The sequence below is a fragment of the Mustela nivalis genome (assembly GCF_964662115.1).
Source record: "Mustela nivalis genome assembly, chromosome: 18".
Lineage (NCBI taxonomy): Eukaryota > Metazoa > Chordata > Mammalia > Carnivora > Mustelidae > Mustela > Mustela nivalis.
Genome location: NC_139037.1, coordinates 43,774,099 through 43,791,795, shown reverse-complemented (window position 1 = coordinate 43,791,795; position 17,697 = coordinate 43,774,099).

The following is a 17,697-nucleotide window of genomic DNA, read 5'->3' as shown; positions in this document are numbered from 1 at the left end:
TTGGTACTGGCTGTGACACTCTAGATATTTTTCAATTTCAGTGTTGTCCCCTCACCTAGGGTCCTTTGTAAATTATTTTGCTTCTGTTCTAGGAAACGTCTATAGTTAACATATTGCATTTCCTTGTCATGTCTCTTTAATGTCCTTTAATCTAGAACAATTTAACAGCCTTTATTTGCCTTTCATAACACTGACACATGTTTTTAAAGATTTAATCAATCAATTAATTTATTTATTTATTTTTAAGCGATTTATTTATTTGACAGACAGAGACCACAAGTAGGCAGAGGCAGGGAGGAGGAAGCAGGCTCTCTGCTGAGCAGAGAGCCGGATGCGGGGCTCAATCCTAGGACCCCAGGATCACGACCTGAGCCAAAGGCAGAGGCTTTAGCCCACTGAGCCACCCAGGTGCCCCAAGATTTTATTTATTTATTTGACACAGAGAGAGCGAGCGCACACAAGCTGGGGGAGAGGCAGAGGAAGGGGAGAAGCAGGCTCCCTGCAGAGCAAGGGAAGCCTGATGTGGGACTCGATCCCAGGACTCCAAGATGATGACCTGAGCCAAAGGCAGTGGCTTAACCAACTGAGCCACCCAGGTGCCCCTACACTGACACACTTTTACTGTGGCTAAATACACATAAAATTTATTACTTTAACCACTTTAAAAAATTTATTTATTTATTTGACAGAGATCACAAGTAGGCAGAGAGGCAGGAAGAGAGAGAGGAGGAAGCATGCTCCCTGCCCAGCAGAGAGCTGGATGCGGGACTCGATCTCAGGACCCCGGGATCATGACCTGAGCTGAAGGCAGAGGCTTTAACCCACTGAGCCACCCATGCGCCCCTCATTTTAACCACTTTTAAATGTACAGTTCTGTGGCATTAAGTACATTCTCATTCTTGGGCAACCATCACCACCCTCCTCCAGAACTTTCTCATCTTCCCCAACTGAAACTGTACACATTAAACACTAACTACCATTTTCCCCTCCCCTCAGTTCCTGGCAACGATTCTATTTTCTGTAGTTAGGATTTTGACTATAACATTGCCATTATTGAAAAATATCATCCCCCCATCAACCACACGTTTTTCTTAAAGGTTATTTATTTGAGGGGCACCTGAGTGGCTCGGTGGGTTAAGGCCTCTGCCTTCGGCTCGGGTCATGATCCCGGGGTCCTGGGATCGAGCCCAGCATCGGGCTTTCTGCTCAGTGGGGAGCCTGCTTCCCTTCCTCTCTCTCTTTCTCTGCCTGCTTGTGATCTCTGTCAAATAAATGAAAATTTAAAAAATAAAAAAAAAAAAGATTTATTTGAGAGAGAGAGAGAGAGGTGGGGAGAGGGCAGAGGGAGAGAGAATCCTTTTTTTTTTTTAATTTTATTTATTTGACAGAGAGAGAGAGAAAGCACAAGTAGTCAGAGAGGCAGGCAGAGAGAGAGCGGGGAGCAGGCTCCCTGCTGAGCAGAGAGCCCAAGAGCTCGATCCCAGGACCCTGGGATCATGACCTGAGCCGAAGGCAGAGTCTTAACCCTCTGAGCCATCCAGGCACCCCAAGAATCCTAAGTAGGCTCTGTACTCAGCACAGAGCCTGACTTGGGACTCCATTCCACCACCTTGAGATTATAACCTCAGCTGAAATCAATAATTAGCTGCTTAACTGATTGAGCCACTCAGACGTCCCTAGCTGAACATTTCTTGTTTGGGGTTTGTCTGGTGTTTCTTCATGAACAGATCAAAGTTATGCAATTTTTTTTTTTTAAGAAAGGAAGAGGGGAAGAGTGAGAGAGGCAGGGGGAAGTGCAGAGAGAGGGGGAGAGAGAATCTTAAGCAGGATCTGAGCACAGCCCAATGAAGGGCTCAATCTCACAACCCGAGATCATGAGCTGAGCTGAAATCAACAGTTGGATGCTTAACCAACTGACCCACCTCAGGCACCCCCCCCCCAAGTTATGCATTCTTGAGAATATTGTATAGAAGATGATGTGTCCTCCTAGGGCATAATATATAGGGTATCCAGTGTCCATTTACCCCAGATTGGTCATGTTAACTGATCACTTGGCAAATGGTTACCCAATTTCTCCATTATATTTTACTGTTAATTCTCCTTTGCACTAATAAGTTGTATATGAGAAGGCACTCTAAGACAAATATTTGGCTCATCAAAATTTCTCCTCAGGTTGAACCTCCATTCATGATTCTTAGTTGATCCAATCAAAAGCACAATGGCTGCAAAATGATTTTCTGACTCCAGCATGCCCACCATATTTTCTAGCCAGCCCTCAGCCTCTTATGTTCTTTGTGACATGCTCTCTTCATTTATTTATTTATTTTTTAGCACTTCATTACTTTCTGGTATAACAAGATATTCCAGGTTCATCTTATATCTACCCTTCTCCAGCTCTAGAATTAGCTATTGCTCTGGGGAGACCTGGCTCCTCTTAATGGGGAATGGTACTAGAAACTATTGTGAGTTGAATTATGTCCTGCCAGAAGGGTATATTACAGTCCTAACCTGCAGAACTTAGGAGTGTGATATTCTTTGGCAAGAGTCTTTGCAGGCGTAATCAAGATGAGGTCCTACTGGATCAGAGTAGACCATAAGTCCAATGACTGGTGTTCTTATAAGGAGGGGGAGATTTGGTGACACACAGGCACACATGGAAGAAGCCCACGTGATGACAGAGATAGAGGGTGGAGTGGCACAACTGCAAGCCAAGGAACTCCAAGGACTGTCAGCAACCACAAGAAGATGATAGAAGCACAGAATAGTGTCGATTCCCAACCCTCTTGGGAGCTTTCTAGGTATAATCTGAAACCGGTCCCCATACATGGAGAGCAGGGAGAGAGAGAAGAAAGAGAGAAGGCACTCCAGGTTGGTAGGTAGCAGTTTTAATAGGCAAAATGAACTTACATACAAGGTTTATCTTGGCAGCAGCAAGATGAATGGATCCCACCCACCAAATCTTAAAAGTTTATAAAGAGGCCCTAAGTTCAGTCGTGTATACTGTGAAGTGTTTTCAGGACCACAGCCTCTGGGAGCCTCTGAAAAAGGCAAGCAGAACCTCCATCCCAGGGGTAAAGGAGGGGGTTAGGAGCCTCCAAGTGACTGGGTCCACTTCATGGGTCATCAGCGGTCCCATCTTTTTCATGATTTTCCCCAATAAACAGATTCTCCCTCAGAGCCTCCAGAAGGACCTAACCCTGATGACCCTTTGATTTTGGACATCTGGCATCCTGAACTGTGAGAGTATTAATTTCTGTTGTTTTAAGCCACCTGGTTTGTGGTAATTTATTATGGCAGCCCTAGGAAACAAGATCTGGGCACTAAGTATACTCATTACTACTGGGGTGACTTTGCTTTATGGCTCCTTCAGCAGACACAGCTAGGAAATATGTGTATGTATAAATACACATATATACATACATACACATACATATGTATGCATGTGCACATAAACATGCTTATCTACATAAATATATTTTAGACATCATGAGTTCACACTAGTACCTGCAAGTTCAATCCATTCCAGAGAGGTCATTGCTGTCTGTCCTTATTTCGTATTAGTATGTCTCTTCTTCTACAGTCAGTACCCTGACTCCTAACACCATAAACACACTGATTTTTACTCAAGTCTACGGTATACTTAAAATGGTTTCAGGGGTGCCTGGGTGGCACAATTAAGTGTCCAACTCTTGGTTTTTGGCTCAGGTTGTGATCTCAGGGTCATGAGATCAAGCCCCACATCAGGCTCCCTATTAAGTATGGAGTCTGCTTGAGGCTCTCCATCTCCCTCTGTCCCTCTCACTGATGCTCTCTAAAATAAATCTTTAAAAAATAGTTGTGGGGTGCCTGGATGGCTCAGTTGGCTAAGCTGCTGCCTTTGGCTCAGGTCATGCTTCCAGGGTCCTGAGATGGAGCCCCTGTCTGGCTCCCTGCTCAGCAGGGAGTCTGCTTCACCCTCTGTCCTTCCCCCAACTTGTGCTCTCTCTTGCTGGCTTTCTCACTCAAATAAAAATCTTTAAAAATTTTTTTAAAAAGTTTCAGAATTGCTTGTCTATACCACTACACAGTAAACAAACCTATCAAAAAAAGAATTCAAGGTTGTGCCTGGGTGGTTCAGTGTATTAAAGCCTCTGCCTTCAGCTCAGGTCATGATCTCAGGGTCCTGGGATTGAGCCCCGCATAGGGCTCTCTGCTCAGGGGGGAGCCTGCTTCTCCTCCTCTCTCTCTGCCTACCTCTCTGCCTATGTGTGGTCTCTTTCTGTCAAATAAATAAACTCTTTTTTTTTTTTAAAGATTTTATTTATTTATTTGACAGAGGGAGATCACAAGCAGGCAGAGAGGCAGGCAGAGAGAGAGGAGGAAGCAGGCTCCCTGCTGAGCAGAGAGCCCGATGCGGGCCTCGATCCCAGGACCCTGAGATCATGACCTGAGCCGAAGGCAGCGGCTCAACCCACTGAGCCACCCAGGCGCCCAAATAAATAAACTCTTTAAAAAAATTCAGAATTTGTTTGCAATTCTTTTCCCATACATACCTTACCCTGCCCAAGACTGAGAGTATTTGTCAAATGCTATGCACATAAGATACTGGCCTAGTTCATCTTTCCATTCCTTCCTTCCTTGTTTCCTTCAGGGTTATGTTATTTATTTGAAATAGAATTAGTTTCATTTCTGTTAGTTTGCTGTCAGTTATAGGATCCCATACCTTCTAATTCTCACTAATTTATTTTTGCTTGAGTATATTAACATGCTTTCAAAAGTCAACAGTACACAAAAAGTATACTCAGAGAAGTGTCATTCTCTCCCACATGCCATCTACCCCATTTTGCCAAACATACTCCTTGCTTCCCCTTGTAGAAAACAATCGTGCTGGCTGAATCTGTCTAATAGAACTATGTTGGAACTCTGGAGTCCACTGAGGCTTGCAACTTCCAGAGGAATACTTAGTTGGTAAAATGCAGTTAACTTGTGTCAATTTCAGATTTTAGCACAGTAGCCCCAGCCCAGTGGAAGTCAGCTGTGCATGTGTTCTTGGAGCAGCTTGCACACAAATTCCAAGAGCCAGGATAGGCAAAAAGACCCCTCTCTTCAAATAAAGGGATCTGTGCTCTTACCTCTGAGTGCTCTTTCTGATCACAGAGGTGCAGACAAAGAGGTGGGCAACCATTTCAACAATGTACCTCTGTTGTTGGAAGCCTTTCCCATCTGACTGAAGGGACTTCCAGGGGATTTAAAGGGGCAGAGCTGTTTATTTCCCCTCTTCATTTTTTCTATCCCCCCCCCCCGCCTTTGGGAGACAGGCATTAAATGGTAGGATACTCAAAAACAATTGCATATACAGAGGGAATCAGAAAGTGACCACATGGGGTATCTGGGTGGCTCAGTGGGTTAGGCCTCTGCCTGCAGCTCAGGTCATGATCTCAGAGTCCTGAGATCGAGCCCCACATCAGGATCTTTGTTCAGTGGGGAGACTGCTTCCCCCCGTCTCTCTCTGCCTGCCTCTCTGCCTACTTGTGATCTCTCTCTCTCTGACAAAATCTTAAAAAAAAAAAAAAAGTGACCTCACATGCCAGGGAAGGGCTCAAAAAAAAAAAAAAAAAAAAACCCTTGAAGACCTGAGGTTTAGGGTCAGCCTCATCACAGAGATAGCCTGGACAATAATAAATAACAAAATCCAGAAAACCTGGGGGAAGGGAAGAATTTAATTTACAATCCTCATATTAAATTCAAATGTCCAGTGTCCAGCAAAAAAAATACAAGGCATATAAAGAACAGAAAGGTATGGCCCATTCAAAGGGTAAAAACCCAATCAACAGAACCTGTCCCCACAAAAGACCTGACTGTATATGTATTAAACAAAAACTTTAATGTAACTGTTTTTTTAAAAGATTTTATTTATTTATTTGACACAGAGAGAGATCACAAGTAGGCAGAGAGGCAGGCAGAGAGAGAGAGTGGGGAGCAGGCTCCCCACTGAGCAGAGAGCCTGATGTAGGGCTCGATCCCAAGACCCTGAGATCATGACCTGAGCTGAAGGCAGAGGCTTAACCCACTGAGCCACCCAGGTGCTCCATAATGTAACTGTTTTAAAGATACTCACAGGGGCACCTGGGAGGCTCAGTTGGTTGAGCATCTGCCTTTGGCTCAGGTCACAATCCTGTGGTCCTGAAATCCAGCCCTGAATCAGCCTCCCTGCTCAGCGGGGAGTCTGCTTCTCCCTCTCCTTCTGCGATTCTCCTTACTTGTGCTCTCTCTGATCACTCTCTCTCAAATAAATACATGGAATCTTAAAAGAAAAAAAAGGAGCTCAAGAACTAAATAATGATGTGGAGAAAGTAAAAAAATGACATATGAGCAAATGGAAATATGAACAAAGAGAAAATATAAAAAGAAATGCTGCAAAATATAATAACTGAAGTTAAAAAAAAGCTCACTAGAGGGATTGAATGGTTGATTTGAGCAGGCAGAAGAAAAGAAACTTGAATCAGCAAACTTGAAGATAGGACAAAGGAAACTATTGAGTCTGAGAAAGAGAAATAGAAAAAAATTGAAGAAAAGTGAACAGAACTCCTGGGTCCTATGGGACAGCATGAAGCAGACAAACAGAATCCATTGCTGGAGAAGAGAAAGAGAAATGAATTCTCAAAAAAGAAAGCATCTGAAGAAATAATGGCTGAAAACTTCCCAAATTTGATGAAAGACATGATTATAAATGTCTAAGAAGTTCAATGAACTCCAAGTCAAATGTATTCAAAGAGACTCACAGCAAGACACACTGTAATCAAATTTTTAAAAGACAAAGAGAATCTTAAAAGCAGCAAAAGACAGCAGATTTCTCATCAGAAACTTTGTGGAGACAGCAAGGCAAACCAAAGTTACAATAATACTAACTTTTAGAGTAATAATTGTTTCTATTTATTTATTTATAAATATCTATTTATTTATTTTAGAGAGAATGGGAGAGACCATGAGCAGGGGGAGAAAAAAAAAAGAAAAAATTTGTCAACTAAGAATCATATATCCAGCAAAACTTTCCTTAAAAGTGAGGGAACAGTGCCTAGGTAGCTCAGTCAGTGAAGCATCAAACTATTGATCTCAGCTCAGGTCTTGATCTCAGGGTTGTGAGTTCAAGCCCTGTGTGGGGCTCCATGCTGGGCGTGGAGCTTACTTTAGAAAAAAAAAAAAGAAGTGAGTGAGTGAGAAATTAAGACATTCACCATAAACAAAAGGTGAAGGAGTAGAGTTCATTGTTACTATTTCTTCCCTACAAGAAATGCTCAAGAGAGTTCTGCAAGATAAAATAAAAGGACATTAGACAGTAACCCAAAGCCATATGAAGAAATAAAGATCTATGGTATATACACAGTTATATAAGCTAGCAGTACTGGGGCACCTGGGTGGCTCAGTGGGTTGAGCCTCTGCCTTTGGCTCAGGTCATGATCTGGGTCCTGGGATGGAGTCCCGTGTTGGGCTCTCTGCTCAGCGAGGATCCTCCTTCCCCCCCCCCCCTCTGCCCACCTCTCTGCCTGCTTGTGATCTCTCTCTCTCTGTGTCAAATAAATGAATAAAATCTTTTTAAAAAGCTAGCAATACTGTAAAAATAGTTTGTAACTGGACCTTTTGTTTTCTGCATGATTTAAGAGAATAATACATTTAAAAATATTAAAAATAAAACAGGGTCTCTGTGGTGGTTCAGTTGATTAAGTGTCTGTTTCCTGTTTTTGGCTCAGGTCATGATTTTAGGGTCCTACGTGTCGGGCTCCGTGTTCAGTGGGGAGTCTGCTTGATATTCTCTCCCTCTCTCTCTCTGCTTCTCCCCCACTCATGCTCTCTCCTGCTCTCTCTAAAATAAATAAATATATCTTTATAAATAAATAGAAACAATTATTACTCTTAAAAGTTAGTATTATTATAACTTTGGTTTATGACTCCAAAATCTTATTTTCTACACAATCTAAGAAACTAAAATATTTAAAGAATTATTAGTTTGTCTCAGGGCATACAATGTATAAAGATGTAATTAATTCTGTGACATCAACAACTGGAAGGGGTAGGGACAGAATTGTAAGGAAGCAGAGTTTTTGTATGTTGTAGAAGTTAAGACAGTATAAATTCAAAGTAGAGTGTGTAACTTTAGGGTGTAAAATGCAATTCCCATGGAAACCACAAAGAAAATAGCTATATAATATATACAAAATGAAATGAGAAAGGAATTTTAACATTTCAATACAAAAAAGTAACTAAGCATAAAATAAGACAGTGATGCAGGAAATGAGGGACAAAAAAACCAATAAGGCATAGAGAAAAAATAGCAAATAAGTCCTCCCTTATCAGTAATTAAATGTAGAAAACAGATTAAACTCTCCAATCAAAATGCAGATATTGGCAGAACAGATTTTTTAAAAAAATGATCCAACTGAATGCTGTCTACAAGAAGCCGATTCAGATCCAAATACATAAATAGACTGAAGCAGAAAGGATGGGAAAAGATAACTCTATTTTATGCAAATAATAATCAGAAGAGCAAGAGTGGCTATAATAATATCAGACAAAATATACTTTAAATAAAAAATGCTTACAAGAGATAAAAGACATTGTATGTATTAATAAAAGCTTTAATATACTACAAAGATATAGCAATTATAAACATTTATATGAAGAGGCGAGGGTGGGAGGTTGGGGGAACCAGGTGGTGGGTATTGGAGAGGGCACGGATTGCATGGAGCACTGGGGGTGGTGCAAAAACAATGAATACTGTTACACTGAAAAGAAATAAAAAATTAAAGGGGCGCCTGGGTGGCTCAGTGGGTTAAGCCGCTGCCTTCGGCTCAGGTCATGATCTCAGGGTCCTGGGATCGAGTCCCACATCGGGCTCTCTGCTCAGCAGGAAGCCTGCTTCCTCCTCTCTCTCTCTCTCTGCCTGCCTCTCTGCCTACTTGTGATCTCTGTCTGTCAAATAAATAAATAAAATCTTAAAAAAATTAAAAAAAAAAGAACGAAAAAGAATTTATATACCTAATGACAGCCCATTAAAATATATAAAGCAAAGTGACAGAGCTGAAGGGAGAGACAGAGTTCTACAATAGTTGGAGAGTTCAATAGCCCACTCACGATAATGGATAAACCACGAGACAGAAGGTAAGTAAGGAAACAGAAGACAACCCAACAGACTAACTAATCTAACAGATATATACATAACACTCTCTCCAACAACAGCACACACATTCTTCTCCAGTGAAAAATGGAACATTTTCCCAGATAGACCATATGTTAGGCCACAAATTAAGTCTCGATAGATTTTAAAAGATAGATGTCATATAGAGTAACTTCTCCAGCCACAATAGAGTGAAGTTAGGAGTCAGTGACAGAAAGAAAACTGAAAATTCACCAAACTGGGAAATAAAAACACATTTTTAAAGAATCAATGGCTCAAAGAAGAAATGACAGGGCAAAATGAATTAGTTGAATGAAATGAAGTTGAATGAAAACAAAAACTTATGAGATGAAGTGAAAGTGGTACTAAGAGGGAGATTTATAGTTGTAAATTCTTACATTTAAAAATAAAGATATCAAGCCAACAATCTAACTTTACAATTTAAGGAATTAGAAAAAGAACAAATTAGACTTGAAGATAGCAGAAGGAAGAAAACAATATTAGATCAAGACATAACTGTAATAGAAAAATAGAAAAACAAGAGAAAAAAATTAATAAAACCAAAAGTTGGTTCTTCAAAAATCAGCAAAATTGACAAACCTTTAGTTTTTTGGGCTAAAAGAGAGGAGTGACACCTTGGTGGCTCAGTCAGTTAAGCATCCAATTATGATCTCAGAGTTGTGAGTTCAAGCACCCAACCCCCAAGAAGAGAGAAGACTCAAATTACTAAAATCAGAAATGAAAGTGGGGACATTACTAAATGTTCTACCAAACATTTAAGATTTCATTTGTTTATTTATTTATCAGAGAGAAAGGGAGAGAGAGCATGCACAAGCAGGCAGAGTGGCAGGCAGAGGCAGAGAGAGAAGCAAGCTCCCTGCCGAGCAAGGAGCCCAATGTGGGACTTGATTCCAGGACCCTGGGATCATGACCTGAGCCAAAGGCAACAGCTTAACCGACTGAGCCACCCAGGTGTCCTTGTTTTACCAAACATTTAAAGAAGAACTAATATTAATCTCTCTCAAACTTTTCAAAAAAAAAATTGAAAGGGAACACTTACTAACTCATTAATGAAGCCAGTACTACCCTAATATCAAAGCCAAATAAAGACATTACAAAAATAAAAAGGATTATAAGAAGATAGTATGAATGATTACACACCAAAAAAATTACATGCCAAAAACTTCCTAACTCATCTATGAGGCCAGAATTACTCTAATCTCAAAGCCAGATAATGATACCACAGAAATAGGGGTGCCTGGGTGGCTCAGTGGGTTAAGCCGCTGCCTTCAGCTCAGGTCATGATCTCAGGGTCCTGGGATTAAGCCCCGCATCGGGCTCTCTGCTCAGCAGGGAGCCTGCTTCCTCCTCTCTCTCTCTGCCTGCCTCTCTGTCTATGTGTGATCTCTCTCTGTCAAATAAATAAATAAAATCGTAAAAAAAAGATACCACAGAAATAAAATGGAGTATTAGTATGAACAATTACACACCAAAAAATTGGATAACCTAGATGAAGTTGATGTATTCCTAGACACACAAAATCTACCAAGACTAAATCATAAAAAAGGAGAAAATCTGAATAGATCTCTAACTAGTAAGGAGATCAAATCGGTAATCAAAAACATCCTGACAAAGAATAGTCCTGGATGTGGTTGCTTCACTGCTGAATTGTACCAAACATTTTTTTTTTTTTTTACTCCTTAAGGATTTTATCTATTTATTTGACAGAGAGCAAGAGAGCACAAGCAGGGGAAGCAGCAGAGGGAGAAGCAGGCACCCCGCTGAGCAGGGAGCCCAACACAGGGCTTGATCTCAGGACTCTGGGATCATGAGCTGAGCTGAAGGCAGACATACAACTGACTGAGCCACCCAGGTGCCCCTCTACCAAACATTTAAAGAAGAACAATACTAATCCATTTCAAACTTTTCCCAAAAAACTGACGGGGAACACTTCCTAACACATTTATGAGGCCAGCATTACCCTATATCCAAGCCAGATAAAGACACTACAAGAAAGAAAACTACAGACAGCCACCCCTTATGAATGTTGGTGCAAATATCCTCAACAAACTACCAGTAAGTTGAATTCAGCAGCATATTAAAAGGATTAGACACTGTGACCAAATGGGATATATTCCTGGGATGCAAGGATAGGATAGTTCAATATTCAAAATTCAATCAATGTAATATACCACATTAACAGAATGAGGGAAAAAACCCCACATGATCATCTCAGTTGATACAGAAAAAGCATTTGGCAAAATTCAACATTCTTCCATAATAAGAACATTCATAAAACTAGAAATAGAAGGAAACTACCTCAACATAATAAAAGTCATATGTAAAAAACTTACAGCAAACAACATTTTCACTGGTGAAAGCTGACACTTTCCCTCTAAGATTAGGAACAAGGCAAGAATGACTGCTTTCACCACTTTTATTCAACAGAGTACTAGAAATTCTAGCTAGATCAATTAGGCAACCAGATTAAAAAGGAAGAAGTAAAATTTTCTGTTTGCAGATATTATGATCTTAAATGTAGAAAATCCTAAAGACACTATAAACAAAATAAGCTGTTAGATCTAGTAAATGAATTCAGCAAAGCACCAGGATACAAAGTTAACACACAAAAACAAGTTGCATTTCTATACGTAACAATGAACAATCTGTAAAGTAAATTAGAAAATAATTCAATTTACGATAGCACCAAAAAGAGTGAGATACTTAAGAAAGTAACCTGAACCAAGGAGGTGAAAAACTTATATGGTGAAAACTACAAGACATCGCTGAAGGAAATTAAAGAAGATATAAATACATGAAAACACATTCCAGGGCACCTGGGTGACTCAGTCGGTTGAGCATCTGACTCTTGATTTTGGCTCAGGTTATGAGTTCAAGCCCTGTATTGGGCTCCACATGGACCATGATTAAGATTCTCTCTCTCTCCCTCTGCTCTTATCCCCACCCTCACCCCTGCTCATGTGTGCTTGTTCTTTCTAGAAAGAAAGAAAGAAAGAAAGAAAGAAAGAAAGAAAGAAGGAAGGAAAGAAAGGTGTGACAAGATTTTCATCTCATGTAACTTGAAAATATGCTGGTTTTTCCTGGAAAAAAAAAAAAGGGAGGAGTTTTTATGTGAAGATCAAAGAAAGGCAGAGAAAAGGTGCTCAGTATGAGACATGCTGAGTTTGAGGGGTCTATGGAGCAAGAAAATGGAAATGTCTAGTGAATGTTGGGAAATTAATGGCTGAAACTCAGAAGAAAATCCTGGGCTGGAGATGGAAGTTGGGAAGTCATCAATATAAAGATAGTCACTGAACTCTTGGAACTGTTGAGATTATCCATGCAGCATAAACCAGAAAGAGAAAAGAGTGTAGGCTGTAACTCTATAGAGCACCATTTAATGAATGGGTAGAACTAGAGGAGACAGACAAAATTCTAATGTCTACATTTGATTATATTATTCTGAAAGGAAACACGAGGTTTCTGGATCAGATACCAGACTTTTTTTTGTTACTTATAACAATAACTGCATTAGTTTCCCATGGCCAGTACCCTACAGGTGACAAGATGGGAACCAGACCGATCCTACTCATGTAAAAGTTTTTTTTTTTTTAATCACAAGAGAGAAACATGAAAATTATGAATCTGAGTTTATACAGACTACATGCTGCCCTCTGCCACCATTCCCTCCTAAGAGAGGAAAAGAAATTCAATCTTCCTAAAGTAAGCAAATCCCTCCCAACACAATTAACTTCTCTCAGGGTGTGTGTGTGTGAGGGGGGGAAGAGTAGAGTCTCTACCTTATAATGCAAGCATTTAGCTCTGAGAGATAATTTTTATTACCCTTTGAACAGAAGCAGATGCCCCTCGGTCTAACATCACTGGAACATGAGAAGTAAATGGGTCTGGAGAAAAGGAGACATTCCCCCAGCATGTCATTCTCCTTTGCTCAAGAAACCAAAACGTGCAGAAAAGTGACAATTTTCAGAGTGTTATTTCCCTGACAGAGACTTGATGGGAAAACCAGAGAGAGGCAGAAGAACAATCAAGAAAGTGTAGGACCAGGGGTGCCTCTGTGGTGCAGTGGATTAAGCCTCTGCTTTCGGCTTGGGTCATGATCTCAGGGTCCTAGGATTGAGCCCTGCATCGGGCTCTCTGCTCAGCGGGGATCCTACTTTTCCCTCTCTGCCTCTCTGCCTACTTGTGCTCTCTCTCTTTCTCTCTGTGTGTCACATAAATAAATAAAATCTTTAAAAAAAAGAAGGAAAGAAAGTGTAGGACCAGAGAAGCCATGGGAAGACAAATATCTGAAGGAGACAGTGGTCAGTAAATTCTGTTACTTCGGACGTGTGTGAAAAGGACTGAAGGGGATTCATTGCATTTAGCAACAAGAAGGTTGTGATGACCCTGACCAAAGGAGATTCAGTGTAGTGATTGGGCCTGAAGCCAGACAGCAGTGGGTTGAGAAGTGAATGAACACTGAGAACAAAACATAATGTAAACTCAATAGGGGGAGGGAATAAAGCAGCAACTCCTCAGAAGGTAGGGTGGGGAGACTCTAATATGGGAGAAACCCACATGTTTGATATGCTGATAGGCCCAACTCAGTGGAGATGGTAGTCTTAAAGGTATAGGAGAAAAAGCAGAATACTGGGGATATTGGTGTATGTGAAGTCTTTGAGAAAACAATGGGATCCAGAGCCCAGCTGGAGTTAATTTCAGACAAGGGCAGGGGGTGTATCTTTTTCCAACATGGTAAGAGGAATAAGAAAAGACAGGTAAGACTGTAGATGTGACAAAAAGTTAAGAAAAAAATTCTCTAACACTTGTTAAGGCACAATAAGGAAGATTTTATTCAAGCAGGGGAAGACTATCTAGATAGATATAGGAACCACTGTGATGGAATTTTGCATCAGGAGGGAGAGATTGGGGTCAGCTCTGAGTACAACAGGACCAAGTGCAAATTTATAGCCAAGGAGCAGGGTAGGGGATCAGTGGAAGGGAAATTACTAAGAGGAAACATCAAGAGGAAGAGGGGATTCTGGCCAAACTGACCTAATGAAATTTTTACCAAAGGCAGGCCAGGGCAACCAGTCATCACCTGGCAGGAACCTCATTAGAGATGATGGGTGATCAGATCTCAAGGGTGGGGCATGGTTTTGCTAAACTGACTTAGCAGGGTTCTTGATAAAACTGGATTTTAAAAAAAAAATTAAGATTTTTATTTATTTATTTATTTGACACATAGAGAGAGATCACAAGCAGGCAGAGAAGCAGGCAGAGAGAGAGGAGGAGGAAGCAGGCTCCTTGCTTAAGCAGAGAGCCTGATGCGGGGCTCAGTCCCAGGACCTTGAGATCATGACCTGAGCTGAAGGCAGAGGCTTCAACCAACTGAGCCACCCAGGCGCCCCTAAAACTGGATTTTTAAATGCACAGTTTGGCCAAGGAGAAGGTTCAGGAGTCTGACAAAGTTTGGTCAAGCAAAGAATCTGTCAGAGCTCCCATCCAATACATCCATTTTTCTTGAGTGAAGTAAAAAGTTACTTGTTGGAAGCATGCAGGGAATGAGAGAAGAGTTTGTAAGGCACCCATCTCCAGGGAAGCACAATGTTCTCCTGTGGCACTCAGTATGGGTGCAAGGGCAGTGAATGTGGTCAAACCGAACAAAGGCTTTTCTTTTATAGGGAGGGTGGACAGGGACTTTAAAAATTTTTTTTTTTAATTCTTTAAATTTCTTTTCAGTGTACCAGAATTCATTGTTTATGCACCATACCCAGTGCTCCATGCAATACATGACCTCCATAATACCCACTACCAAGCTCACCCAACCTCTGCCCCTTCAGAACCCTCAGATGGTTTTCAGAGTCCATAGTCTCTCATAGTCTCTCCCCCTCCAATTTCCAATTTCCCTCAACTCCCTTCTCCTCTCCATCTCCCCATATCCTCCGTGCCCATTTTTTGACATGATTATCTGTTTTGTGTATGTTGAGTTTAAGAAGTTCTTTATAGATCCTGGATATCAGCCTTTTGTCTGTACTGTCATTTGCAAATATCTTCTCCCATTCCATGGGTTGCCTTTGGTTTGTTGACTGTTTCCTTTGCTGTGCAGAAGCATTTGATCTTCATAAAATATATCTATGAAAAACCCACAGCAAATATCATCCTTAATGGGGAAAAGCTTGCAGCCTTCCCGTTGATATCAGGAACACAAGGGTGCCCACTCTCACCACTCTTGTTCAACATAGTATTAGAAGTCCTAGCAACAGCAATCAGACAAAAAAGAGAAATAAAAGGTATCCAAATTGACAATGAAGAAGTCGAACTCTCTCTCTTCACAGATGACATGATACTTTATATGGAAAACCCAAAAGACTCCACCTCCAAACTACTAGAACTCATACAGCAATTCAGTAATGTGGCAGGATACAAAGTCAATGTACAGAAATCAGTTGCTTTCTTATACACTAACAATGAAAACACAGAAAGGTAAATTAGAGAATTGATCCCATTTACTATAGCACCAAGAACCATAAGATACCTGGGAATAAATCGAACCAAAGAGGTAAAGGATCTATACTCGAGGAACTACAGAACACTCAAGAAAGAAATTGAAGAAGACACAAAAAGATGGAAGAGCATTCCATGCTCATGGATCGGAAGAATAAACATTGTTAAAATGTCAGAAGTTTTTCTAGAAACGGGGCAGCAGTTGAAGGCAAAAGCGAAAACTCATGGAACTTGGGAGGGATCATGCCGGAAACTGCAGTTTGTAGGATATGGTTACCTACTGGAAAATCCAGTGGGCAGCCCTCCTGTGCCCTGCAGAGCTGCAGAAAGGTATACCGCATAGGGAGCGCCACACCATGGACCCCGGGAAATACAGTCTCGCTCCGTGGCTCAAACTGGGAGGCCACTAGCCGTCCTGAGTGTTGTTCCAGGGGCCCCCTTCCCGGAGGGACAAAGTCTCCCACCTCAAGGGAGATGCCGCACTACCGCAGCCGGGCCACCCCTTCACGAAGCTCTCGCAGCCCTTCCCTTCCGTCTCGGAACCGGAGATGAGTAGAGAATTCTGTTGCAGAAGGCGGTAGCAAGCGCATGCGCAACCAAGGAAGACAGCCTGTGGCACTCCACGAAGGAGGCGGTGTGAGCCGCGCAGGCTCCTCCGGTGGAAGGAGGGGTCCTGTGCTGGGCGGGGCCTTCAGGACAGCATCCCCGCTCTCCCGCGCGCGCACGCGCATATGAATGCCTAGCCTCGGCTCGCAGCGCGACCTAGCTCCACCCACGTGCCCGGACGCGCGCGTGGTGAATGAGTCTTGCGTACTTTCCCGCCAAAATTTGGTAATGGCTTTTCCCAGCCACAGTAAGGCGGAGGCGAGCCTTTGCAGAGGGCTGGGCGGACGCGAAAGGGAGCGATTGCTTCCGCTAGAGGGGTGTGCTTGCTCCCCACCAGGCCGCTCAGACATTGGTTTCCTCAGGCATCTACACCGAAAGCAGAGGGGAGGGAGGGCGGCAGTGCAGCCCAGGCGAACTCTTTCAGTTTTGCCTTTTCATCGCCGCCGGGTCCACCTATTTGCCTCTCTGAGGAGTGGTGCAGAAAGAGGCTGGAGAAATATTTGCCTACTGACTGCTCTGATTCGCCCACTGTTGTTTTTATAATACGTTTTGCTTTGTGGCTTCTCCACGCTTGGTGGGGCTCGGGCACTGCCCTCTTACGTAGGGCACAGGGAGACCCTTTATAAGCACACAAAGCCAGCTGCGCACGTGGGTTGCTGATGCAGGGCCTCTGTCATAAAGCCTCACGCACACATACTCGTCTGTCCGATGACAAGCCAAATAGCTAAGTACATGCCTGGGGTTTGACTGTTGGGCCTTACCACGTTCCAGCTCTGTTGAGGAGGGCTGCTACATTCAGCGAACAAAAATACAGGACATCCAATTAAGTTTGAATTTCATTTTAAAAAACTTTTTTTTAAGCGTAAGTATGGCCCTAATATTGTTTACCCGAAATTCAAATTTAACTGGGAATCAAGTTCAAATTTAACTCTTTTATTTGGCAGCCCCGGTTTAAGGCTTTATGGGAGACAATGCAGCAACAGTTCTTAGAGCTGTTCCTGGAAGGTGTAAATATGAAACAATGTGTGTTTATATAAAAAAGCCAAACTCCTCCCACTGCACCTTCTCCCACCCCCAGAACAGTAGTGTGTCTAGTCATCTGATGTAATAGGTGAAATGGCTAGGACCCAGAAAGCCACTCTGTCATACAAGGTCAGTCTTTTAAGTCCCCGCCACCACAGTGCACTGTAGTGACTCGGCTCCAGGATAACAGAGTCAGACTCTCCCTGTCCCTGCCTCCCAGCGCTTGGCACATTCATGTGGGTATTTCCAGGTTCTTGGTAATGTTGGTGCTGTATCACTGGACATAAGTGTGTGTGTGTGGGAGGGGGGTATTGGGGGACTCTGAACCATTATGATGTTGGAGCCAGTGATACTCTCTCTATGGAAAACTGTGACTAGTCTGTCCCTTCTGGAGTAGGGGCATGTTATTT